This window comes from Lepidochelys kempii, chromosome 2, assembly GCF_965140265.1.
Source record: "Lepidochelys kempii isolate rLepKem1 chromosome 2, rLepKem1.hap2, whole genome shotgun sequence".
NCBI classification, from domain to species: Eukaryota; Metazoa; Chordata; order Testudines; family Cheloniidae; genus Lepidochelys; species Lepidochelys kempii.
Genome location: NC_133257.1, coordinates 58,757,042 through 58,783,513, shown reverse-complemented (window position 1 = coordinate 58,783,513; position 26,472 = coordinate 58,757,042). Strand labels below are relative to the sequence as shown.

The 26,472-nt window shown below is 39.9% G+C and overlaps 1 protein-coding gene across 14 annotated transcripts in view; it reads right to left on the bottom strand.

Moving 5' to 3' along the window:
- The window catches only part of EYA1 (EYA transcriptional coactivator and phosphatase 1), a 231,237-nt gene that overhangs the window by 141,738 nt on the left and 63,027 nt on the right, over positions 1 to 26,472 (bottom strand). For 12 of the 14 annotated variants that reach the window (XM_073330859.1, XM_073330852.1, XM_073330861.1 and 9 more), the window contains exon 2: positions 4,564 to 4,686. The exons of the other annotated variants lie outside the window; for them this stretch is intronic. The gene's annotated coding sequence lies outside the window, so the exon portion shown is untranslated. The remainder of the gene's footprint in view (positions 1 to 4,563; positions 4,687 to 26,472) is intronic. 14 annotated transcript variants of the gene reach the window in all.

The following is a 26,472-nucleotide window of genomic DNA, read 5'->3' as shown; positions in this document are numbered from 1 at the left end:
GCATTATCACCCCCATTTTACAGATGTAGAAACTAAGGCCAACATTTTAAAACATGGGTGTATAAATTAAGCATCTACAGGTGCCTGATGAAAATTTTCATCTCTGTGTCTTAACAAGAGCCACAAAGGGAGTTATTGTCAGAGCTGGGAATAGTTCCTTGCTCAGTGACCTTCACTATTGTGCTCAGGGCTGCACAAAGGCAGGGGCAAAAGGGACAGTTTGCCCTACATTCCCTGTTTGACAGGACCCCCAAAACTAGAGGAGTGGTTGGGCCAAATTTGAGTGGGAGGCATTACAACCTGGACAGACTCCCCTGCCCAACTGGGCTCAGAAACCACTGTTGCTGCCATTCGCATCATTGCCCAGGCCTGAGGTTACTTGCCATGCTGAGAGCCTGGATTACAGATACCTCTCCCACCGGCAGCGAGACTGGACTTCAGGGCGAGATGGTAGCACCCTCCTCCCCCCCACAGACAGACAAGGCAGAATCTCTTTACGCCTGTGGGGAGAACAACAAACTTACAGGTCTGGGACTGCAGGAGGCCTCAGTTTCAGATGTTGCCCTGGGCCTCCCAAGACCTTGGTGTAGTCCTGATTCTGCTTTTCATGTTATTAAGCTTCCCATTGTTTGGCTAGAGATCACACTGGATGCCCAGCAGGGGTTCTGATTCAGCCCCAGGTACCCCAGTGAGTTAACAGCAGTTTGGGCAGCACTGTCACCTGGAACTATCAACTTGATTCTGGGATCTTCCTAAAAATAGCAAGAGACCTATGGTTAGGATTCCCTTGAATCCCAAAACCCAGTCCTTGGTGGCTGTGAGGGAATGGTGAGTAACCTGTGAGCCTCAGAAAATCCTCGCTATTGGTTTATATTTTCAAGGCTATTTCACAAGGAAAAAGCCAAGTAACTTACTTTTAATAAAATGAAAGCTGAGATTCTTTTATATTACTTGGACCGCCAAAATACTGGGGATCCCATGGCCGCTGGTTTTATGGGACCACAAAGGTAAGCTCTGCCTATAACTGTCCAGTTAGAACATGATCCTTAATTAGTATTTGTAGCGATACATGCTAAACAGCAATGGGCATAAAACTGAGCCCACTGAGAATCTCTCGTCATGTTAGCCGGGGGAGTTTAATTTGACTGACAGGGGAATGGCCAACCTATAGGGTCCTGGTTGGAGGATGGGTGTGCACTCATCTTTGTCCCCTCTCCACACCCCGAATTCATGCAGAGTTCATGTGTGTGGTAGAGAGAGTGGAGCACAGCTCCACATCCCCAAGCTGCCCACTGGCCAATTCAGGAGTGGGAGAAAGCAGACTGGTTCCAGCAAACCTCGCCTCCCTGTGTGTTTAAGCATTTTGGTGCTGAAAGTTGCCTGTCTACCCACCCTACCCACAGGCAGTGTAGCTGTCATAGCTGAGTTTCCAGGTTTGCTGTGCCTCTAATCTTTTAGGGATCAGGAAAGAATTTTCCCCTTGGGGCAAGACTGACAAGGTATCCAGTGGGTTTTTTTCCACCTTATTCATAACATCCTGGAACATAGTGGTACAGAATAAGGATAAAACAGAGTACATTTAAAAAAATAAAGAAGAGGAGGTAATAAATGAAAACAACTTGCAGCGAGTGCTCAGTGAGGATCAGAGGCTTCAAGGGGTCAGCACCTGGTGTAAACCTGAGCACAGGCCCCAGGAGAGACTGGTGGACCCATTTAGCCTGTGGAATAAGAGGAGGTCTTAAATCCTCCCAGACTGAGCGCCTCACCTGAATGTTTGTTTCCCCTCCTGGAGACAGAGTGGTGGATTTAATCACTGGGCTGAACTATGAATTGAGTACTGGGGGTTTGATTACAAGAGCCAGTTCTCAACCCTTGGTTAGCTGTGTTACCTTTTCCAGGGGAAGGTGGTGATACTCAGCAATGGGCTACCAGTGATTTAGCTAAGGGAGAAAGTCTTCATTCCTTGGCTTTGAGACCATTCATACTTCTATTGGACTCAATTAATGCCTAGTAGTTAAGGCAGGGATCAGCCTCTCCACAACATTTGAATATTTAAGTTAATAAAGTTATATCCATTCATGTGTCTATGTTGTTATTCTCCTGTGTATTTTGATCAATGAGCCAAGCATGCCTGACTAATCTAATTGCCTTCTATGATGAGGTAACTGGCTCTGTGAATGAAGGGTAAGCAGTGGACGTGTTGTTCCTTGACTTTAGCAAAGCTTTTGACACTGTCTCCCACAGTATTCTTGCTAGCAAGTTAAAGAAGAATGGGCTGGATGAATGGACTATAAGGTGGATAGAAAGCTGGCTAGATTGTCGGGCTCAACGGGTAGTGATCAATGGCTCCATGTCTAGTTGGCAGCTGGTATCAAGTGGAGTGTCCCAAGTGTGGGTCCTGGGGCCGGTTTTGTTCAATATCTTCATAAATGATCTGGAGGATGGCGTGGATTGCACCCTCAGCAAGTTTGCAGATGACACCAAACTGGGAGGAGAGGTAGATACGCTGGAGGGTAGGGATAGGATACAGAGGGACCTAGACAAATTGGTGGAATGGGCCAAAAGAAATTTGATGAGGTTCAACAAGGACAAGTGCAGAGTCCTGCACTTGGGACGGAAGAATCCCATGCACCGCTACAGACTAGGGACCGAATGGCTAGGCAGCAGTTCTGCAGAAAAGGACCTAGGGTGACAGTGGACGAGAAGCTGGATATGAGTCAACAGTGCGCCCTTGTTGCCAAGAAGGCCAATGGCATTTTGGGATGTATAAGTAGGAGCATTGCCAGCAGATTGAGGGACGTGATTGTTCCCCTCTATTCGACATTGGTGAGGCTTCATCTGGAGTACTGTGTCCAGTTTTGGGCCCCACATTACACAAAGGATGTGGTAAAAGTGGAAAGAGTCCAGCGGAGGGCAACAAAAATGATTAGGGGACTGGAACACATGACTTATGAGGAGAGGCTGAGGGAACTGGGGATGTTTAGTTTACGGAAGAGAAAAATGAGGGGGGATTTGATAGCTGCTTTCAACTACCTGAAAGGGGGTTCCAAAGAGGATGGATCTAGACTGTTCTCAGTGGTAGCTGATGACAGAACAAGGAGTAATGGTCTCAAGTTGCAGTGGGGGAGGTTTAGGTTGGATATTAGGAAAAACTTTTTCACTAGGAGGGTGGTGAAACACTGGAATGCGTTACCTAGAGATGTGGTGTGTCATAAATATAAAGGGAAGGGTAAACCCCTTTGAAATCCCTCCTGGCCAGGGGAAAGCTCCTCTCACCTGTAAAGGGTTAAGAAGCTAAAGGTAACCTCGCTGGCACCTGACCAAAATGACCAATGAGGAGACACGATACTTTCAAAAGCTGGGAGGAGGGAGAGAAACAAAGGGTCTGGGTCTGTCTGTATGCTGGTTTCTGCCAGGGATAGACCAGGAATGGAGCCTTAGAACTTTTAGTAAGTAATCTAGCTAGGTATGTGTTAGATTATGATTTCTTTAAATGGCTGAGAAAAGAATTGTGCTGAATAGAATAACTATTTCTGTCTGTGTATCTTTTTTGTAACTTAAGGTTTTGTCTAGAGGGGTTCTCTATGTTTTTGAATCTAATTACCCTGTAAGATATCTACCATCCTGATTTTACAGGGGGGATTTCTTTATTTCTATTTACTTCTATTTTTTATTAAAAGTCTTCTTGTAAAAAACTGAATGCTTTTTCATTGTTCTCAGATCCAAGGGTTTGGGTCTGTGGTCACCTATGCAAATTGGTGAGGCTTTTTATCCAACATTTCCCAGGAAAGGGGGGGTGCAAGTGTTGGGAGGATTGTTCATTGTTCTTAAGATCCAAGGGTCTGGGTCTGTAGTCACCTAGGCAAATTGGTGAGGCTTTTTACCAAACCTTGTCCAGGAAGTGGGGTGCAAGGTTTTGGGAAGTATTTTGGGGGGGAAGGATGCGTCCAAACAGCTCTTCCCCAGTATTAGTTTGGTGGTGGTAGCGGCCAGTCCAAGGATAACGGGTGTAATATTTTGTACCTTGGGGAAGTTTTGACCTAAGCTGGTAAAGATAAGCTTAGGAGGTTTTTCATGCAGGTCCCCACATCTGTACCCTAGAGTTCAGAGTGGGGAAGGAACCTTGACATGGTGGAATCTCCTTCCTTAGAAGTTTTTAAGGTCAGGCTTGACAAAGCCCTGGCTGGGATGATTTAATTGGGGATCGGTCCTGCTTTGAGCAGGGGGTTGGACTAGATGACCTCCTGAGGTCCCTTCCAACCCTGATATTCTAGGATTCTATGTGTAGATGTGTAAAAATGCAAATGTTTAATGTCTTTAAATATTCTATAAAGTAACGTGCATAAAGCAGCAACAAAATACAAATTATATTTAAAATTATTCTTGCATTTAAGAAAACACACTATGCACCTAGTAATTAGTAATAATACTTAGCTTCTGTTACAGAATAAATGGTGACTATAACTTGGAAATATCAACAACAATGCATCTTTTTTGTTTACAAGTCTAGCCTCCCTTGCTAGAAATCATCCAGAAGAGTAAGGACAAGAGAAAACCACATACTATTATTTTTCAGTTCTTCACTTCATCAGTATCTCTCTCTCTCTCTGTAGGTCCTACTGGTCCTCAAACTATAGAAGCAAGTTTGCTGCACACACTGCATTCAGATTGCAACATAGTGTAAAACTGTAGAAATAAAACAAAACTATATGATTATCACACCAAATTATATTGAGGGTTTTTATTTAATCTGATTTCCCCACCTCAGCCAATTCCATTTTTTGCTGATAGAGCAACTTCTTTGGATTGAGAGAAGTAATAATGCGATACATCCTCAGTCACTGGAAATCTCTTACGTATCTAGCCACAGTAGTAAAACTGCATCTCAAGAAAACAAGTTCATCATAGAGTCAATGGAGGAGAGGAAAGGAAACTACGGATGCAGAAACCTTCCACCTTTTGACTGAGTTTTTCTTCTTGCTAGAGCTCATGCTTCGCAGCCTTAGAGGTCCATTCTTCCATATTATGAGTCATTTCAATGTCCTGAATTGAAAGGCATCTCAAACTGATGTTGTACACAGCTATGGCCAAGGAAGTAGCTATCCTCTCTCATCTGGAGTACACACAGCTTCATGAACATTCTGCAGTATTCATCAGAAGTTCAATTCCTCCTTCTCACCATTAGCAGATGATCAAGAGTGAACTGGCTATCAGTAAGGGAGATGATTTTCCCATTGAAGTGACATGAACCTGCAGAGATATTTATGATACTGGTGTTTATTTGGCTGAGCATAAGAGAATAAAATGAGAGAGCACATTACGGCCGTATTGAGGGAAGAGGGCTGTTCTTGGCTTAGCAACTCCCAAAAGAGCAATAACCCTCCCTCCTCCCCCACAAGAATGACTGTGCGTATGAGCTACAGAATGACTTGATTTTATATAAACCCGGTCTTAGTATAGTAGGCTGGGAATCTTGGAGACCCTCAGGCTATTTCAAGGAAGTAAGGAAGAGTTCCAGCACCCTGGGCCCCAAAGTGAGGACAGATAGCTTCACAGTGGCTGGAAGAACCACAAATTCTCCCTCCTTCACCTCTAGGGTTTCCAACTTCCTGACAGCAGAAAACTGAACACCACTGCCCAATGGGAGCTGCGGAGCCAGTGCTGGGGCCCGGACAGCGCGCAGAACCGCCAAGGCCACCCCTGCACCTAGGGTCTACGGACATGCTGGCTGCTTGCAAGAGCTGCATAGAGCCAGGCAGCAAGGAGTCTGCCTTAGCCCCGCTGCGCCACCAACTGGACTTTTAATGGCCCGGTCAGTGGTGTTGACTGGAGCTGCCAGGGTCCCTTTTTGACTGGGCATTCTGGTTGAAAACTGGATGCCTGGCAACACTATTCTTCTCCACATGGAGTCTGCTAGACACAGAGGCTGGTAATTTCAAGGTATGATAATGTGCAGTGGGAAAACAGTCAATGTTCCATTGAAACAGAAGCAACAACTGCACTCCCCATAACAACCCTCCCCCAACACACATACATAAAAGTACTGCAAGAAAACTAAAAAAAATTTAAGGTCCCTTGGTTTTAAGGTTTCTTCACAAATTTTACTGGGTTTTATAATTTGAAGGGCTGATTTTTAAATCAAATTTTCTATATTGCTAAGACATAGATATCATAATGTAAACTGATATGTTACTCCTCTGTTAACCCAAAATTGCAGAAAACTGTTTCTAGACAAACAGCAACAGCAGACAAGCCGTGACCACAACCATTCCCCACCCCATTCAGCTCAACAAGGTGGAAACTTCAAAGGCTCTAAGTGATATCATTATTAAGCATGCACAAATTGTATTTCCCTTTTCCTTAAATGATTTTTAAAACAAAGAAATTAAATGTAGAATTATGTTAATTTAGTGCTTGAAAAAATGCACAACAATCAGGAATAAAAAAAGTTATAGTAATCTTACTTGTCCACTTAATATAATTAGAAGTCATTTAGGTATACATTTAACAATGTAAAGATTTCAAGCTTGACACATGTGCAATGTCTAAAAACTATAACACTTTGGTGTCTTGACTTTTGTACATTATTCTGTTAACAAGTTTTTGCATTTAATTAAAATTTAACTCATTCTAGGATCATAAGAAAATGTTACTCTGAAAGTTTTCTTGTGTTACATTCTTGAATTGTAAATGAAAAGCTTATGTAGGACATTCGTGATATCAGCTTGCTTTATTAATGATGAAAGCATCAAGGAGAAGCAGTAGCTTGCCAGTGATCCCCTCTCTGGCTGACTGGGAACTTCAGTCTTGGAATTTTCCCTTTGTGACCAATTTTATGGAGCCGCAGGCTCCTGGAATACTGTTCATGATACCAGCTGGATATGCAGATTCTTTACCATTCCATCATCTAAAGCTCTTACTGAGAATCAAATCTATTTACATGTTCATTTTGAATTTGAATTTGCAGAAAGCAAAAGGGGTTTAGTAACTCTTTGGAGAATAATCACTATCACCTGAAAAAAGAAAGAGAAATAAACAAGGACCCACAATCACAGATGACTTAAAAATATTGAAATCTTTGTGAAATATACGCATAAAACTAGAGTAGACTTACCAATAAACAGTTTCCACATGGTTGGTCGTAATTTAAACAGGTGGCTGGGTGTAGATATTTTCAAGGTATAAAAGACTCATGCACACATCCAGTTCATTTGCTAAATTACTGCCCACTATCTGCATGTTCATATTGAAAGAAGGTAATGTTTAAAAAAAAAAGCCAGTTCAAGAAAACTGCCAATTTACTAACCCTCAATCTCAAATATAGTTGTGGTCAGCCAGCCAGTCATCCCACAAAGCTTTCAAGATTCAGAATGCAAAAAGCAGGGAGAAGAATCAAGTACTTGCTAAGATTTATGGCGTTCTGAATCCTAGTTACCCTGAATACTTAAATTAAATGCTTGGAACCATTAGCTAGTGGCAAAAATATACAGTTTTTGTGCGGTGGGGAAAGGAGGATTGTGCTCTTTTGATTAAGAGTCATCAACAAAACATACATACCATAAAATTACTTACATAATGTACAAAAGAAAACCAATCAGTTTCTCCTTCAATGGCTTCTACTGCACCCTCTTCTTGCTCTCTATTGGTATCCCTACAAGTTCCTTGGGAATCTCCTTTTTTCTACTCTAGGTGATTCAATCTGCTCTCATAGTTTAAATTATATCTATGTCAATGACTCTCAAATCCACTTCTTTATCCATATCTTCTCTAGCTGTGGTCAAGCTGTTTTAATGCTCTTTCTCTCTTCTCGTCCTAATTGTCTCACCACCAAGTCATATTCAACATGGTGAAAATTTAATTATTTCCCTCCAAACCCTTGCCATCCTTCCCTTCTCAATTATCATAGAAAATTTCACCACCCTCCCTGTCACCCAAGTGCACAACTTAATGGCATATTCAACTCTTCTCTACTCCATGCACCAAATATTGTCAGTACTTCCTTTAAAGTACCTTAACATCTGTCCTGTCCGCTGTATCCCAAAGGGTTCTAAAAACCCTTGATCATCTCTCATAGTGGCTACTGTAGCCTCCTTTCTTGACCCACTGCTGTTCAGTTCACTCCATTCCAGACTATCCAAAAAGCTATTAAACACTCTTCTTATCCTCTCCAGCTGCTCTGCATTCCACTCTCAGTATCCACATCCTTTACCTGGCTTCTCCTTGCCTTCTAAATCACAATGAAGCATCTCGTGCACAGTCGAGGCTTTGAACAACTCCACCCCTGTAGACATTTCTGTTTTCTCCTATTCTCCACTTACTTCTATCAACGCTTGTATTCTTATTCCACTCTCATTTTCACACTTTCTTCCCTGGTGGCTCCTACTCTTCTCTCAAAGACTAAACAGCAATACCTCTCACCTTCAAATCCCTCCTTCAAACATAGTTATTCTGCAAAGCCTTCAAAAATGTCCTTCCAGGTTTCCACCACCACCACTTCCAACCAATGCTGGCATCCACCTAAATGTGTCCTAACTGTTTTGACTGAGCATATACTAGCATGTAAGCCCTTGAAAGGAGATCTGTACCTTCAGATATAATTGTACAGAACCGATCACAGTCAGCATTCACAACAACATTGTACCAATGGCAAAAGAGACAAGAGTTCTTCTCTCAACTTCCATTAATTCTATAACTTTTATTTAACCTCCTTTCTATTTTTTGCTCAATTTTTTATTATTCCTTGTTGTAGATTCGAACATGCATTCTAACGCTAATTTCACCATACAGTTGTTTGTATATGGTAGTCCCATCGGTTAAAGTGTGGTACATTTTTTTGGCGAAGTTATATTTCATAACTATAGTAGGAGTTTGGACTTGTTCTTATAGCTTGGTGCTGCTAACCAGGAGACCTGATTACTAATCCTGGCATTGACACCGGCTTGCTGTGCCCCAGTCTCCCTATCTGGAAAATGGCTATCAAAATATCTTACCTACCTTTATCTAATGTACAGGATTGTAGTGAAGGTTAATCAGTTAATATTTATGATCTCAGGTGCCATGTATTACATTATATAGCCTTTGATAACATGATAGCCAGGGAATACAATTGACTTTTGTCAGATAGGTGTTATTTTTCTATTAATTATATGTGGGCCCCACACTACAAGAAGGATGTGGATAAATTGGAGAGTCCAGCAAAGGGCAACAAAAATGATTAGGGGTCTGGAACACATGACTTATGAGGAGAGGCTGAGGGAACTGGGATTGTTTAGTCTGCAGAAGAGAAGGATTTGATAGCTGCTTTCAACTACCTGAGAGGTGGTTCTAGAGAGGATGGTTCTAGACTATTCTCAGTGGTAGAAGAGGACAGGACAAGGAGTAATGGTCTCAAGTTGCAGTGGGGGAGGTTTAGGTTGGATATTAGGAAAAACTTTTTCACTAGGAGGGTGGTGAAACACTGGAATGCGTTGCCTAGGGAGGTGGTGGAATCTCCTTCCTTAGAAGTTTTTAAGGTCAGGCTTGACAAAGCCCTGGCTGGGATGATTTAATTGGGGATTGGTCCTGCTTTTGAGCAGGGGGTTGGACTAGATGACCTCCTGAGGTCCCCTTCCAACCCTGATATTCTATGATTCTATGTATCATATCTAGTTCTTTCAATATAAGAAGGATTAAAATATTCAGTAGTAATTTGTCAAAACTTGGGGCCATTCTCACTTAAATTCTCTCAAATATTTAGTTTATTGTAGCAGTGAATTACTAAGTTAATGAAGCAAACATCCTCTTTCAGCACTAACACAAGGAAATAAGGGTATAAATCACTTTGTTTGACATCCTTACACCCCTCCCCCCCCCGTACAGTCTCACTTGAACAAGAAACATGAGCATTTTGAAGGTGGATAGAATTTTGTAACATTTTAAAAGCATTTGCTATATTTAAAGGCTATTGTTGTTAACTTTACCATTCAGTTGTACGCATCATCTAACCAGATGCCGCTGATCAGTTATGTCCATGTTATTTGTAAAAGCAAAAAACAAGCAATCTTGTGATGACTATGCAATTTTGCAAATGACAAGCTCTCTGAAATCCTGCCCTGAGCCACACAGAACTCCAGATGAATAATTAATTACATATTGACGAGATCTGATAAAAAGAGCTCTGAGCTGTGTTGACATTTATGTCTTCTTCATAATGTTCACCAGAAAATATCATTCCATTTGAAACAATTTTTGGAAACCTAACTATTTTCCTCTATCTTTTTTTGAAAGATCAAGTAATGCAGTATTTCTGGCAACTGCAGACTTGGCTACTGACATTTTATTTCCTACATACATTAAGTGCATCCTTAAAATGTAGTTCTATGGTCAATTACTTTATATTCTCAGAATGTTATATTCTTCCAGTAATGCATAAGAAATTAAATTATATGCTTAATAGTTACATCAGTTTAAGCTATTTTATATATTTTCTTTTAAATGCTCTAATTAGACATTAAAACTTCTGTACATAACATGGGTATCTGTTAGTTGCTCAGCATGGCATAATACAACCAGTCTCTTTGGATTTGGTTTAAGTCTTATTAAACAACACTTGAAAAAACTGTTACATCAAATAATTAAAACACCACAAGATACTGTATCTGTGTTTTGTATTTAAATATGAATGGGAAATGAATTTTCCTCTCTATTTTCCTATTTCATTTGCTTTTAACTGAACCAGGATGGCATGCATATTTCTGCTATAGCTCCACTGTTACTGTACTTCAGATGCTCTTAATAAATTGCACCTTCCATGAAAAGAAAAGGTGATGGATTGAAAAATGTTTAGCGCTACCATACATAATTGATAGGATCCCTAGTGCAAATAAGTGTCTGATAAATAATTAAATTTAATCTCATTATAAGAGTTTTCATAATGGGATAATTTAATTAAATGAAAGCCAAAGGGTTTCTAGGGGTTGAAAGATGCTAGTATTGCTATATTTGGCTAATGGTCTGGGGATAGTAAAATGAAGAAGGGTAATTCACATGGGTACATGCATTATTTAATGAATCCCTCTGAGATGGAGGAAAGGACAGATCAATGATAACTTGTCATTTTGTCATTGCTTACAAAGCACATTTAAACAACCTGGGAAATGTTTTAAAGAAAAAAAAGTCTTGCAGTTCTTGGAAAGACATCAGCTGTCTCAGTGTCACTATACACACACCATATATTTTCTTTTCAGATACGTATTTTCACTTCAACTAACATTGCTAAGTTTTGTCCCCCTCTCATAATGAAAATAAGAGAAAAACCTTACAAGCTACTGTACAGTTAAGTCAAGTCTGCCTCTAAGTGAAAGTTATAATGGATACAGCATGTATATCTGATACTAAAAAATTGATAGCTATGTCATCTGGGACCCATTAACAAGCTTTTTGAGCAAGCAGAGTTTTGTGCTTCGAGTCTCCAGAAGCACTTAGCTAGACTAGGATACTAAAACCATAGAGTCTAAGCAGTTATCTCATTTACAGGTGATCAGTTATGAATTAATATCAATGATGAAGGGTACATCTTTTCAGATAAGAAAGGTGTTATCTTGTAAACAGGTAAAAGTACAAGACCTAAAAACTGAACAGATAGGCTTTGTCATCTAAAATTACTAAGGAGATATTCTTTTCTAATGAGATATACCAACTACCATTATATTAAAAAATGCTGTGTTCATTCACAAGCTGTCAACATAGCAATTGCCATGCCACATCAGTCCTGTAGGTTTTCTCCAAAGCTAGCTAGGACTAGAGGTTTTAAAGAAAGGTGCAAGAAACCCTTATAGGACTACCTGCCCATAAGGGGAAGTTTCTTACTAGCTCCAAGCAATTAGACATTGGCTTCTGCCGAGAAATATGATAAATACATAACTCTTTAAACAATCCCATTTAATGTAACTGTAGATGTTTGCATCCAAATAAATGTCTAATCCTTTTTTAATCCAAGTGAATTTTTTGATATCAATTATATCTTTTGAAAGTGAGTTTCATAGGCTAATTATGTGTTATGTAAAAAAAGTGTTTTCATTTATCAATTTAAATTAACTACCTTTCAGTTTCCTTGATGTCCCCCCTTGTTGTTCACTCAACATCCTAATATTTCCCTTTTTGATTGCTGTTGTGCATTAAAGAGAAGTTCCCGTGAGATGTCCACAATGACGCCCAGGTCTTTTTCCTCAATGGTTTCAGTTACTTTGGAATCTCATGTTGTGCACGAATAGTTCATATTATCCCTTCCAATGTGTGTTCCCTTATATTTGTCAAAATTAAATTTAATCTGTCATTGTGCTGCCCAGTTGCCCAGCCCTGTTATGTTCCTCTGAAGTTCCTCAGTGTTTCTTAGTCCTTACTATCTTAAATAATTGTCTCAATAATAAATTTTGCCACCTCAGCACTTAACCCTTATTAGATTGACAAGTGAAAATATTAAACATAGAATTCCAATAGAGATTCTTGGGACACTACACAATTAAAGTTTTGACATGGTGAAAATTGACTATTTATTCCCAATCTGTTTCTGGTCTTTTAGCCAGTTTTTAATCCAGACAAAACTGTATCTCTAGCCTCATGACTACTTAGTTTCCAGAATATCATATAGTGGGGGATTTCACCAAAAGCTTTTTGAAATTTCAAATAAATTCTATATCCTAGTTCTTTTTATCCACTATCTTGATGACACAAAGAATTCAGAAGCCTCACAGGTTTGTCCATGTCATATCCATATTGATCTAAGTGTTTTATAACTCTATAATCATTTCAACCAATTTACCTGGAAGTACAGCTCACCTACCTGTAATTTCCAAGATCACCCGCACCCTTTATGAAGATCAAACGTTTACTGCTTTCCAGACCTCCAGTGTCACAGGTGATTTTAATGAGAAAATTCATATTTTAATTAATAGAACTGGTTGAAAATTGGGTAAATACTTTGGGGAAATTCTCACCATCTTTCATTAAAAAAAAAAATCCAATTTTGACATTTTGGACCAGCTCTATTTATGAACAGTTCAGCCATGCTCTTCTCATGTTCCTTCAAAATTCTTGGTTACCTGTTACTGTTCATTAGTCTGTTCAGCACCTCCTCCTGGAACCACAAATTCCAGCAGTACCTCATCTTTGCTACCTTATAACAGTAGGTCTTTTTATAGATTTTCTTTATTATATGATGCAAAGGAATCATTTAGCTTCTCTGAAAGGTCTTTTTCCTCCTTAATTTTTCTGTTTACTACCTGGTGGTTCAGAGGACTCACTGACTTTCTGAAAATGAATGATTGAGATGGTTCTTCTTAAGGGAACTAGCAAAAACTCCCTAGAGAAATGACCACAAATTATTATTTTTAAGTGGTCTGTTTGTTTTATGCTTCTGAAGGCAATCAGCAATTTACATGTATTGTGAGACATATCAAGGCCAACATTTTCTGCTTGAAGTTCAACAATTAAATAAGTGGTCTGATTTCCAGAGATTTTCATCTCCCACTGACTTTAGGGAGAGCCGAGTGTGCTCAAACCACATCATTTCTACTATAATGCCTTGCCTCATGGACCCAGGTTTGAAACTAATTGTCCTTTCCATTCTTCCACTTCCTAAGGCAGCCAACTGTTTAAAACTCTCGGTTTTGTGTGTGTTTTTATTCAAGTCTATTTAATACAAATGCCATAGAAACAGTTGGGAGGAAGGATTTCTTTGCTGAACATTTAATAACCCACCCCTTCAACTAAGAGCTAAGGAAGCTCCCAGTCTAGTTCTCCGCTCCTCCAAAGAGATATCCAGCAAAAGTAAGCATGATGATACTCGATATTCATCACACTTCTAAGGTTAAAAAAAAACCAAGATGAACATTGTGAAATTGAGTTTTGGGCCTTCTTTATATATAACAAACAAAGGGCACAAATTATTTCCCTCCTTTTGCAAGTCGCCTTCAACTTATCCTTTCCATAATTGCTTGAAATGTAACCTTAATTTTGAATTTCTTAGCTTTCAAATATTGGTTGTTTAAAAAAAAAAAGCTAGAATGTTCTATTTATTTTCCCCCGCTAACATTATAAACTTTATTTCAGTTTGTGTCTCGGAACTAGTATTTGCATAAAAAAAGCTTAGCAGACAACCATATTTGGCATTGCTACAGATATCACAACACAGATCAAAATTACAACTGACAACTTCTATTTTCCTTTGCAACCCACAAGTCCCCACATAGTAAGAGAGCAATCAAATGAGTCACCGGGGTGGGGGCAGGTGGAGGGCTCAAATAAGAAAAAAATTTGATGGGGAATCAAACCATAAACAAATCTACCCGACATAACTGCCTTTCCTTCTTTACTTCACATATTTGTATTCATTTTTACTTTGTACTAATTCCTGACAGGCAATTTAAACTCCCAACTTTGTCAGCCAGTTGGGCTCACTTGAATAACCAGAATTTAACACTGCCATGAGGCTGAACAATGGTTTCCATGCGTCCTCAAATCTATTATGATCACTGCATAATATGAAAATATAATAACTTCAGCAACAAACTAAGCTTGTTAAAAGAAAAGGAGTACTTGTGGCACCTTAGAGACTAACCAATTTATTTCAGCATGAGCTTTCGTGAGCTACAGCTCACTTCATCAGCTTGTTAATTCATTTTGTACTAGCTGCTTATTCAATGCATTGTGCCAATGAATGAGTATCCAGCAATACTGAGTCAATTAGCAAGGCGTTTTACAGAAAGTTCTGCTTTCTGCTGATATGCATTACACTGATATACGCCCAGATGAGGATACTAAGGAATGAGAATTAACAGTAGAAAGAATATTTGTACAGTTATGTGAACTCACCATTTTTCCAAAACTCATTTTAAACCCTATTTTTGTGCATAAATAATTTGCGTTAGGGATCTGATTTTTATTTACATGTGTATTTTAATTTTTTTATTTTTTTACAGGAAATGTTGAGATTCACAGGAAGTGTCCTGTAAATGCAACTCTAGCACACTCCAATCATCATTTAGATCTAGAAAGCCATCAATTTTCTACAAGTATCTTTGAGAAACTCTGACACACTTTGGGTCTGATATTCAAACTGAATTCAGGGCTGAAAAATGGCTTCCCAGATGAGGGCTTAGAGCCTCCTCTCAACAAATTAGAACAATAAGATCTTGGCCTGCCCTTTACAAAAAACAGTAAACAGAAACACAAGAAATTACAATTTAAACTGCTATTGGCCAAAATAAAATAAAATTTCTGCTTCTCAATTCACCAGTTCATATGTAATAAGTGTTCCCACCTTCACATCAATTTAACAGACTGCAAAACCAATCAAAAGCAATATTTGTACTGCCATTTCTGGATTTCTTCCTGCTGCCGTGAAATCCTTCCCCAGATAATTTCCACGACCTCAGTTCTCTCTGAGACATACTAGTCAGCACAATGAACAACAAAACTTTGGTTACACAGTAGACGTCTACCTAAAATAAAAAGAAACCAAAACAGTAATATTTTTCCTGCTTAGAGGCTGGGAGGGATATTCTGTACAGAACTGTTCAAAGCTGCAGTTTTTGACCATGTGTGTATTTTGTGAACACAAACCTTCATGGTCTGTTGCCAGGGTGTTGGCAAACTACCCTTAGCAAAACTGCTTGAAGACTGGCTAGCATGAATTTCAATGAGACCCCAATCTCCTCCTTCATAGACATCACACATCTCCCACCACCTCAATACTAAAAGATCCTTCCCTTGCCCCTTCTTATCTTTGGTCACCTTCAGAGGGACCCAATAATTGGTTTCCTCTTCCAATCTCCTGGGGACAAATGGCCCTCTACTACACCTCCCTACAGCCTTAAAGAGTAGTGGATTTCCCAGAGACCTTCTAAGGGTGGCAGGAAGCAACAAAACCCCCAGCACACACATTCCTATACTGCAGTAGGAAAAGGGAAAACATTCCTGCATCTATCTCCAGTCAGAATACTGGGCTCTGGACCAGAAATGCCCCATTATCCCTAGTGACCACATGTGGAAGAGAAGCCCTGTAATCCCTAGTGTATTCTCCAGTTACTGTGTTAGGGATTAGACATCTCTACCTTTGATCTTACTAAAGCAGCTCACTCTAGCCTTTGGGGAGTTGCGAGAAGGAGCCTTCCTGCCAAACCCCTCAGATTGTCAGTCAAGAATTGGAAAGCCTGTTGACATTAACAAATTGCCCCCAAATTTTCTGCTGGATGTACTCCGTTGAGATCTTTGTGATGGTGTCAGGGTCAGGTGAGAGGACTCAAGAAGCAGCTCAGGAGCAGGCCACTGGTTTTCTTCTGAAGGCATCAAAGCTACAGAGGGCTGGGCAAACAGGTAGGGTAGATGAAGGAAGTGCTGAGAACTTTTATGAACCTGGGCTGTTGGCTAACACCACAGAATACACTCTGCATAGACACCCCCCCCCCCCCCCCGAGCTCACCTGAAACCAAGCAGTCTGCAAAGCCCTAATTCTGAATTCACAAAGCAGAACCAATTATTTCTGCATCCTTGAATTTGTAAGTGACAGGTTTTAATGAGTAACTCCAGACATATCACAACCATTTTTTGGAGCAGCTAAAAAAAGGGGGAGCAGGACAGTAAGGGCTTGATCAAGGTCTGCAACTACTTTTGGGTCAAAAGTAAAGTGACTCAAGGTGCGTCTTACATTTTGTGACAATGTCCTAATCCAGTCAGAGTAACAGGACATAATTCATTTTTGTTTAGAAATTAACTAAGGCAACTAATAGCAATTCTGTTACACTGAGGTTTTTCTAAAGAGTTGTAACAACAGGGGTCTAGTCGGTCTAACCCTATTGTGATCTCGACTGTTGGAATGTGGATCAAGGTTCACAAAACGTTACAGGAACCTGTAACAATGAACGTTGATAGAAAATAGACAAAAAGGAGACAGGCTGAATTAGTTCAAACAAAAAGGTCTACTAATACAATCCAAAGACTACATAACATCACATCATGTAAACAAGAGGAGGGAACCAGAAATTAATAAACCAAAATAGGTGTGTCAGAAATTAGGCCTAAATGGTCAACAAAATAATGAGAAGGTGAGCTATTCTGCTTATCACCCCTTTTGGGGGTCCTTAAAAAGATTTTGGGGGGAGGAATAATTATGATGTTGGAGTGAAGGATAGATGGACTGAAAAGAGCAAGCTTTACCATTTTATCATCATGGCTGCCACCCCAGGATCCACCTTGACACCACTGGGCCTTCATCCTCATGATCCTGAGAGTTGTCTTGGTCACTCCAGGCCACAGTGGGACCCAGATGACATCACCATCTCCACCAACTTGAGCTAAATCCTGAACAGCACCTAGAATGAGAGACTTGGGTTCCGGTTGTCGTACACCTTCCTCCTCCCAACATGTCCTTTTCTCCCTCCCCCCCACCTTATTTTTTCTTCTTTCCTATCACTCTCTTTTTGCCTTCTGTTTAATAAATCTGGCCTAGCTAGCCAAGACTGTCTATTTTGCAACACTGTTGTAAGCCTGGGACCAAAGAGGCAGCTAAAAGCAATGCCCTACCCATTCCAATACTGGTACGAGTTTGACAGATCTTTTAGGGTATGTCCACACTGCAGCTGGGAGTGAACCTCCCAGCCTGGATAGACAAACTTGTGCTAGTGGGGCTAGTGCACTAAAAATAGCCATGTGGAGATTGTGGTTCGGCCTGGAGCCTGGGCTCTGGTGAGCTTCAGAGCCCGTACGCTAATCTGCGTTGCAACGTCCACCCTGCTGTTTTTAGCATGGCAGCAAGAGTCTGTCTACCTGGGTGGGGAGACTCACTCCCAGCAGCGGTGTAGACATATACAAAGTGGCTGGTAAAACCACGTGCTGTGCCCATGGGTACGTCTTCACTGCAAAAACACCTGCAGCAATGAGTCTACGAGCCTGGGTCAATTGACTCTGATATACTGCTCCTTAACCTGAAAATTAAGTGTTATTAAAGAACTCACTAAGATTTCACATAAGGAGACAAGATAAGGACCTTGGGGAGAGGAAGGGGAGCAGAACTCCCAAAATGTTTATGAAAACCATTAAGAAACAGGAAAGGTGATCTAATTTGATGAAGAAATTAAAGAAAATTCTCAGAAGCAAATTCAGAGGAAATTTAGGATCTAGGATTTCATTGATAATGACAATATTTGACTTCTGAGTCTGCTGGTGAAGATAGAAAGCCAGGATCATGGCTACAGATGAAAAAGTGAACAAGTAATTACAAAAGTTCCAGAAGAAACCAATGACAAAAAGTGAAATGATAAAATAAAAATATTACTTTTGGATGAGAAATGAAAACGTAATGAAGAAAACCACCACCAAGGACTAACTCTTTCTTTCCCATCTTTCTGGCCTCATCCGAGGGCTGATAACCTTGAAGAGGTGAAGAAAGGGCATAGAATGTAACTAGGGGAAAGGGGCCACGTCTTGTTCATCTGACTAGATTAGGATGTTAGAACAATACAAGTGAGGAAAGATCCACTGACCTCCGGAGAAAACTTGAGTGACTAAGGAAAGTACCAGACTATTTAAAATATGAGAAGAGACATATAAACCAAAAAACCTTCTGCAGCCAACGAGAACAACAAACATCCACTGGCTATGCAAAATAAAAATAATATTTTACTTCCCCCAACACTGAAACCCTGGGCACAATGTTCAAAGTCACTCAGTGGAAACAGACTGACGCTTTAATGGTGCAGAGAGAATGTGCTCCTCTGCTCTATCAGAGAAAGGAGAGAACAATCAAGCCTATAGGATCTAATTAACAGATTTCAACCGACATCTCTGGGATCTATAGAAAGAGAGGAATCTGGGCCTATGACATCAGACGAACAAGAAGGTTAAATTATAGTGCTAAATCAGTTCAATTTTGCCAAGCAACTAAACATCTAAACAGCAACTAAACATCTAAACATCATAACAACCATGAAAGAAGAATTAACATAGAGTTAGAACTGATACAATTATCACTACAGGGTATGTATAACAGTACTAGCCATTATATATTAGCCCTTATGGTAGACCTTGGTAGATCATAAAGGCACATGAACTAAACAAAAATAATGGCCTCCATTCCATATGATGCCTGACCACTGCTCAGATATAGTGGAGCGGGGCAGCCAGAGAGAGCCAGCTGTGGCTCCCTGATACTCAACTGTCAAGCTAAAGCAGCAGGGGGCCTACTCTAACTTCTGCTACAATCTTGAGATCAGGTACAGGGCAGCTTGGCTTCACCACACCCTGTCCCCACCATATGTGCCATTATGATCTACCACATCAAGGTCTACTTCTGGAAAGCATAATGATTCATGTCACTATCTACTTGGGGATGGCTTACTTTGTGGATTATTGACTAGATAAACTGGAACAGTTCTTTCTGAGCTTTCCTTTTCCTACACCTCCCTCCACATGCGCTGACTTTCTCATTTCCCCGAGGTTGCTCGATTCCCCACTCCACCCCTTCCCCCAAACTGCCACCCCCATCTCACCTCTTCCTGCCCCTAACCCACCTCTTCCCACCCCTCCTCCACGTATGCCCTGCCCTCACTCTGCCCTCTCCCCCCAGTACCTCCTGCTTGTCACTGAACAATTGATTCATGGTGGGCGGGAGGCACTGGGAGAGAGGGAGAGAGAGGAGCTGATTGGTGGGGCCCACCAGTGGTCGGGACATATGTGTTCTAAAAATGAATAGCACTTTATACATATGCTATTCAAACTTTAACTCATTAAACTTAGACTCTCAGAAATGTAGGGCTAAAATGGAAATCAAGCAGTCACCTAGTCAAGACCCCTGCACCAAGGCAGGACCAAGCATACCTAGTCCATCTCCGAGAGATGTTTATCCAACGTATTCTTAAAAGCCTCCAATAATGGGGATCCGCAACCTCCCTTGGAAGCTTACTCCAGTGCTTAACTACCCTTATAGCTTCCTAATATCTAACCTAAATCTCCCTTGAGCAGATGAAGCTCATTACTTCTTGTCCTACCTTTAGTGGACATGGAGAACAATTGATCACTGTCCTCTGTATATCAGCCCTTAACGTATTTGAAGACTTATCAGGTCTCCCATCAGTTTTCTTTTCTTAAGACTAAACTTTTCTTTTCTTAAAACCCTTTTTTTAGCCTTTCCTCATAGGTCAGGTTTTCAAAAGCTTTTATTATTTTTGTTTCTCTCCTCTGGATTTCCTCAATTCGTCCACATCTCACCTAAAGTGTGGCAACCAGAACTGAATCTAGTATTCAATCTGAGGCCTGAACAGTGCTGAGTAGAGGGGGACAGTTAGCTCCTATATCTCACGTACAACACCCCAGAATACCGGTCTTTTTTACAACTGCATCACACCGTTGTCTCCTGCTCAATTTGTGATCCACAATAACCACCAAATCCTTTTCTGCAGTACTATCACATAGCAAGTTATTACTCATTTTGTAGTTGAGGATTTGATTTTTCTTTCCTAAGTGTAGTACTCTGCACTAGTTGTTATTGAATTTCATAAACCTCATAACATCTCCATGAGGCAGCTATGTATCAATTGCATTATCATGCCCATTTTACAGATGAAGAAAATTAGACTGAGCCATTCGGAGATTCAGGAGTACAAATCAAGAGTTCATTGTTTTCCTTTCCATACCCAATCTGCTACATCTAGGCTGCCCAACTCAAATGAATGACAAGAGGAACAGAACTCTTAACAGAATGCATTATCCAAATACCAAATCCAAATATATGCTGCACTACACTGAATATCTCAGATAAACTCCCAATTTCCTTTTATTTGTATATTGTATAATTATATATTGTATTTGGTTTTTTGGTCCACTGAAAGGTCAGACTACAAATTTGTTTTCTGTGTATCATGCAAAGTATATTTCATATAAAAGCAGAGTCCTCTTAAATACCTGCTAAAAGAACAGCCCTGTTCAAAGCAACATTTATGTTACAACAAGGTTTTCTATTTACAGCCATCATGCTAAATATGCCTTAAAGCGAACAGCAAAAAAAAGTATGGAAACATACCAGTACAATACTATCTATGGAACATATAACATGTATAAATTCTTCTTGCACAATATCTATATTGTTTCTGTCCTCTATCCAAGTAGATGGTCCAGTTACCTCAATCTGAATAGAAAGCTTGCTATTGAAGTTAACACAGAACATCTGTTTTTCATTTTGAGGTGCATTCAACCATTCATTAAAGTGTCCTAACTGGTCATTTTTGGATTTTTTTCTCTCCCCCTCAGCTCCCCCCTCCCCATTTTACAATGGTTTATCTTTTTAATACTACTTTAAAACGTCACAGTCATTTTAGCATTTCCTTTGAAAAATGCCAGCAGAAACAGGAAAGAAAGTCAAATATGTATCTCATCTAATTTCTAGGCAAAGCGTCAGAACAATTCCTACAGTTCACCTTTTCCATACTTCCTATGGGTGTTTATTTTCTGCAATTATTCATCAAGGCTTCACTGAACTTGAATACTAATAAATTTTTAGAAGTGAAACAAGAGGCCTTCATGCTGTCTGCAGGGAGGCCTAGAAAAACTCCGAGCTTGGTTGTGCATAATTAGTATTAGCACCTTTGGTGGCAGTATTTGGTTACTTTCCATAGCAAGCTAGATCAGGTCAAAATAGTTGAATAAAAAAACAAAATCTCTACAGAATAAATCTGAATAAATGATTTGTCTTTAGGTGTCAGACTTAAAATTGTTTTTCATTAAACTTTATAAATGTTCTCTTTAAATCTGAATTGCAATGCTTCATCAAGTTATTAGGAAGGGAATGTATTTCACCAAGAACAAATATGTGAACTTCAACTTTTCTCTTCTGTAAATACATAAAACTATATAATGGTTTATGACTAGATTTGTGAGGGAAAATTCAGTAGTTTTTTAATTACACAAAAATATCTGTGTAACTCAGAACCATTAATCGTGGTTCAAAAGGAAAATTAAAGATTAAGAGCTGCAAGGTGCTGAGCATTTGGACTCTAATCCAGCCACACTTTTAAACACATGCTCAACTTTGTGTTGCACAGTGCTGAAAATTAAGCATATGCTTAAGTGCTCGGCTCGATGAGAGCCAAAATGCTCAGCGCCTTGCAGAATCAAGCCCTAAATAAGCCAACATTATAACCAATTATTTGCACAGTACCATAAATATACATTGTATTTTATAGGCGAATATCAAGAAAGTCCCTGCCCTCAAGGGCTTATAAATGTCAAGGTAGACTGAAAACAATTAGAGCACAGCAGACATAGTGAGATGGTGGAGAAGAGCCATGGTGAACAAGAGGATGGCGGCCGGATAGAATTTCTCACATTTTTTCCTTTATTTACATTTTTAGTTCAATTGAACATATGAATTGTTCCATAGATGAATGTAGGTTGTTCTGATGTTCTGTATTTGGCTACATTTCATCTTAATGAACCGGTAAGAGTCTTGCAGCAAGAAGAATTCTGGCAGTTGGCCTTGAAGCTTGGAAGTAGTACTGTGTCATGGAACCCTCTGGTTCTGGCAGAGATGGCATCGCAGCTCCTGGTCCCTTGGCTGGTGGATCCCAGAAGACTCAAATACATACCCTACATGAAAGCTTTAAAGATGAAGAGAACTAGGTCCATATCACTTCCTTCCTTCCTTGGCAGTACTCTCATTTCTTAGCTATCAATACTCTTTTTTCTCAGCCTAATCTCACCTTTCATTTGGTTTCTTCTTTTGGGAATGTAATCCTGCACAGAGGCCTGCATATAAAACTTCCATCAGTATTACAAGGAGTTATGATCACACAGTAACCAAACAGATCAATGCTATGGTACTTGGAAGAAGAAAAACAAACCAAAACACAGCCATGCTGAGGCCCAAAGTTAAGTGATCCAACAAGGAACTGCTCATCGCAAAACAGGCTGAGCAAGGATTTGTCAAAGAAATGGTGAAACAGGTCTATAATGAAAAAATCTTTGGTACTGCATGTTACTTTTCAAACCAGATCTTTAAATAAAATATAGCCGAACACTTAGTTAGCAAAAGAACTGAATCGGATTATAGAGCAGGCTGATTCAATTGCCAATTAAGGTTGCCCGACGCTTCCCATTATAAAACATAGTTTTCAATTGCTTATAATTTCCCCAAACTTTAACCATTCAGACTGAAATTTTCTATGCTGGGTTTCTACCTCGGGTTCAACTTTTTGGCCATTTCTGAGATGGAGGCAAGGGAAAATACATTATTGAGGGCAATTAGATCAGTTGAAGCTCATAGGGGAGCAGGCTAGGACTCAGAATCAGGGGAGCAGGAAGACAGATCAGATGAAGAGTTGGGGGGAGGAGAATGGGGAAAAAGATAGTTCAAAAAGACTGGGACAAGTAGCAGAGGGAAGGGACAGATTGGACAAGGAGCTCAAAAAGAAAAGAGGGCAGATTAAGTCTGGGAGTCGGTGGGAATAGTGAATATGGGTGGTAGGGCACAGAGATAGATAGGATGGGGAGCCAGAAGATGGGGAATTGGGACTAGCTTCGCAAGGAGCTGCAAATGGGCAGTGACCAGCGGATGGCTGGGCAAGGGGACTGGGATTAGGAATGGTAGGGACTGTGGAGGAGTAAGAATAGGACTTGTTATGCAAGGAAAATGGACGTGGGAAGAATAGCCTGAGGATTGGAGAACAGCACTGTCTAGGTGAGGAGAACAGGACTAGGATGAGGAGTCCGGGGTGAGGAAGAGACAGGACTAAGGCAAGAAGGGTAAGGCCAGAATGGGTCACGCTTGGGGGATAGAGGACAAAAGAGTCTATGCCAACTAGAGAACTATTCCCTCCAGAGTCTGGAATGGAACCCAAGATTCCTGAGTCTCACCAATCCTCTGCTGCGAGCAAACATCTGTGAAACCAAATGGCAAACTTCTAGTGCTGGCCCACACAGAGGATGATAGCTCTCAGTTACAGACCTCTGCCACTTGAGCTAATGGGGTGGGGTAAATCTAAAGATTCCACTCTTGCTGATGACCCATGTGGGTATCAATATGATGCCACATGATGGCATTTCTGTTATTTCCATTTGTATTTTAGAAATCTAGGAAATTAAACACACAAAATATTATGCTAAAAGATGATTAAGGTTTCAAAGTAAAGAACTAAAAAGTTAGGAAATGCCAGAATTAAGGTTGCATGTGCAATCTTAATCTCCCTCTCCCCCGCCGCATATTCATTATGATACAGTCTTTAATTGTGTTTGCTGGCTCTTGGCAATATTTATGCTGCCATATGAACGACAGGTAGCTAACTGGTTCAGCAATAATTTCTGTGTACAACCTTAATTGTCATAAAGGCAGGGGGTGACATGAGATGAACTGCTAACAAAAGATAAACTATAGCTTTATAGATTCTTGGGCTACTTGTGGACCAAAAGGGCAGTCAAAAGGAGGAAAAAACAGGCCAGGAAATGTAGGAAGCAGTGCATGCATGCTTCCAAAACAGAAGAAAACCCAACACATGGCAATCCCTTTTGCATAATGGTACATGGCACACATTTAAGGTTAGCTAGGAACCTATATTAAGGTGGGAGTGTACTGCCTTTTCCTAACACAGATGGCCACTGCAGCGAAGTGTATTCTATGCAAAAGAGTCTTAAACCCCCTTCCAATTTGCCCATGCTCTTTTTGGGTCTGCACTCTCCCCCCCGCACACTCAATGCCTCTCTGATCTTGAATGCCTAACACCACAGCAGTATCATCAGTAGACAAGCTGAGAGTTCAATGATGAGTCTACATTCAATCCATCTTTAGTCTGTATGAGCCTTAGGCAGCCCTTGCATACCACTGAAGAATAAAGCTCCTTATTTGTTGAGTATACTGACTCCTCCGGATCTCTCTCAACTTAGAGACTATTATTTATTATAATGTTGTACTTTTCATTGTAATTTTAGATAATAAGTTTAATTCGTTAATTGAAGTGGCATAATATACAACTTTCAGGAAAGATTCTCTAATGGCTGAGTATCCTTAACTCCCCAAAAAGGCAATGGGAATTAAGGATACTCAGCACCTTACATGAACAGGCCTTTTATAAACACCTAGAAACATCATCATTCTTCTCCCTCCAGAAAGATCAATCTACAAATTGTGCAATCCAACTGCCAAAAAATATTTTTAAGTGCTTTTTTAAATAAACAAAACTAAAATTTATTTTTAGAATTAGCCTTTAGAAGGAACATTTCTTGCATGTACTGCCATAAACCAATATTTAATATCTGCTTTATGTGTGCTCCGTTTATAATGTGCCACTCTACTGCCTAAACACTGCCATTTACTACAAACAGAAGAATAATTTGTTTAGCTATATAATCAGCAGAGAGGCAGCACACAATAAAAGAAGGCATTCTGGTTTTAAAATGAATAAAAATTGATTGCGTCCCTATAAAAACTAAATTGGCAGAGTGTTAATTGCATTTCACATAAACATCTGTAGCAGTCGGTGACTCGTTACTGTGCTGTAATGCAATACAGGACACTTAGGAATAAATGCATCCTCCAGATGAGTTCACAGAGATTTTCTAAAAGCGCCTGATGAGATTGTAAAAATCTGATTAGTCAGAACTGCTAATGACACTTAAAACAAAGGGAAATCTTTAAATAAAATTATTTTGCTCTCCTTCTCTCTTGATAAATTATATGCAAATTAGCACTGATTGAAAAATGTTTGCCTTGAAGGTAAATTCATGCTAATGAAGAAAAGGTCATCAGCCTTCAACAAGAATATCTTCTGATTAAATCTGTAGGTACTTTCAAATTTTGTTAGTTTATTCTCCTCTACGTATAGTGGTTTACTGAGTGAGCAAATGTATACACTATTTTTATTATTAATTTCTGTCCTGGTAGCACACACAATGCACTAGGCATTGTTCACACACACAGAAAAAATCAGCCCAGTGCCTGCCCCAATGAGCTTACAGACAAAAGCCGAATCCTCCAAAGTTGTAAGCACATGCTTAAATTCATAACCATTGTGAGCAAACCTATTGACTTAAACCATATTACTTTCAGAGCACAAGGTTAAGCACACATGTAAGTCTTTGCCGGTTCAGAGCCTAAAACAACAATGCTAAAAAAATAGGAAAGAAGAATGCAATCAAAATACGTACTTTATATACATCTATCCAGTAGTCAGCTTACAGTTATGGTCAATTGAATTTCCAACCAAAAGAAACCTCAAAAAATACAAGAAAAGTTGATTGTGTACTGTTTGTTAGTCAACTTTATTTAATGGTAACAGTACCAAACATTCCACTCCTTTAAATTACAAGTGGTATGACTTGTGGCGCGGGGGGGTGGAGGGGGGTTCTTCTCTCTTGTTTAGCTGTCAAGGTAGTATATGTTGAGCACATATTTCAAGCTCTGGCAAATTATAACTTTTGCAAGAAGTATAATAAATTTGAATTAAAGATGCAAAC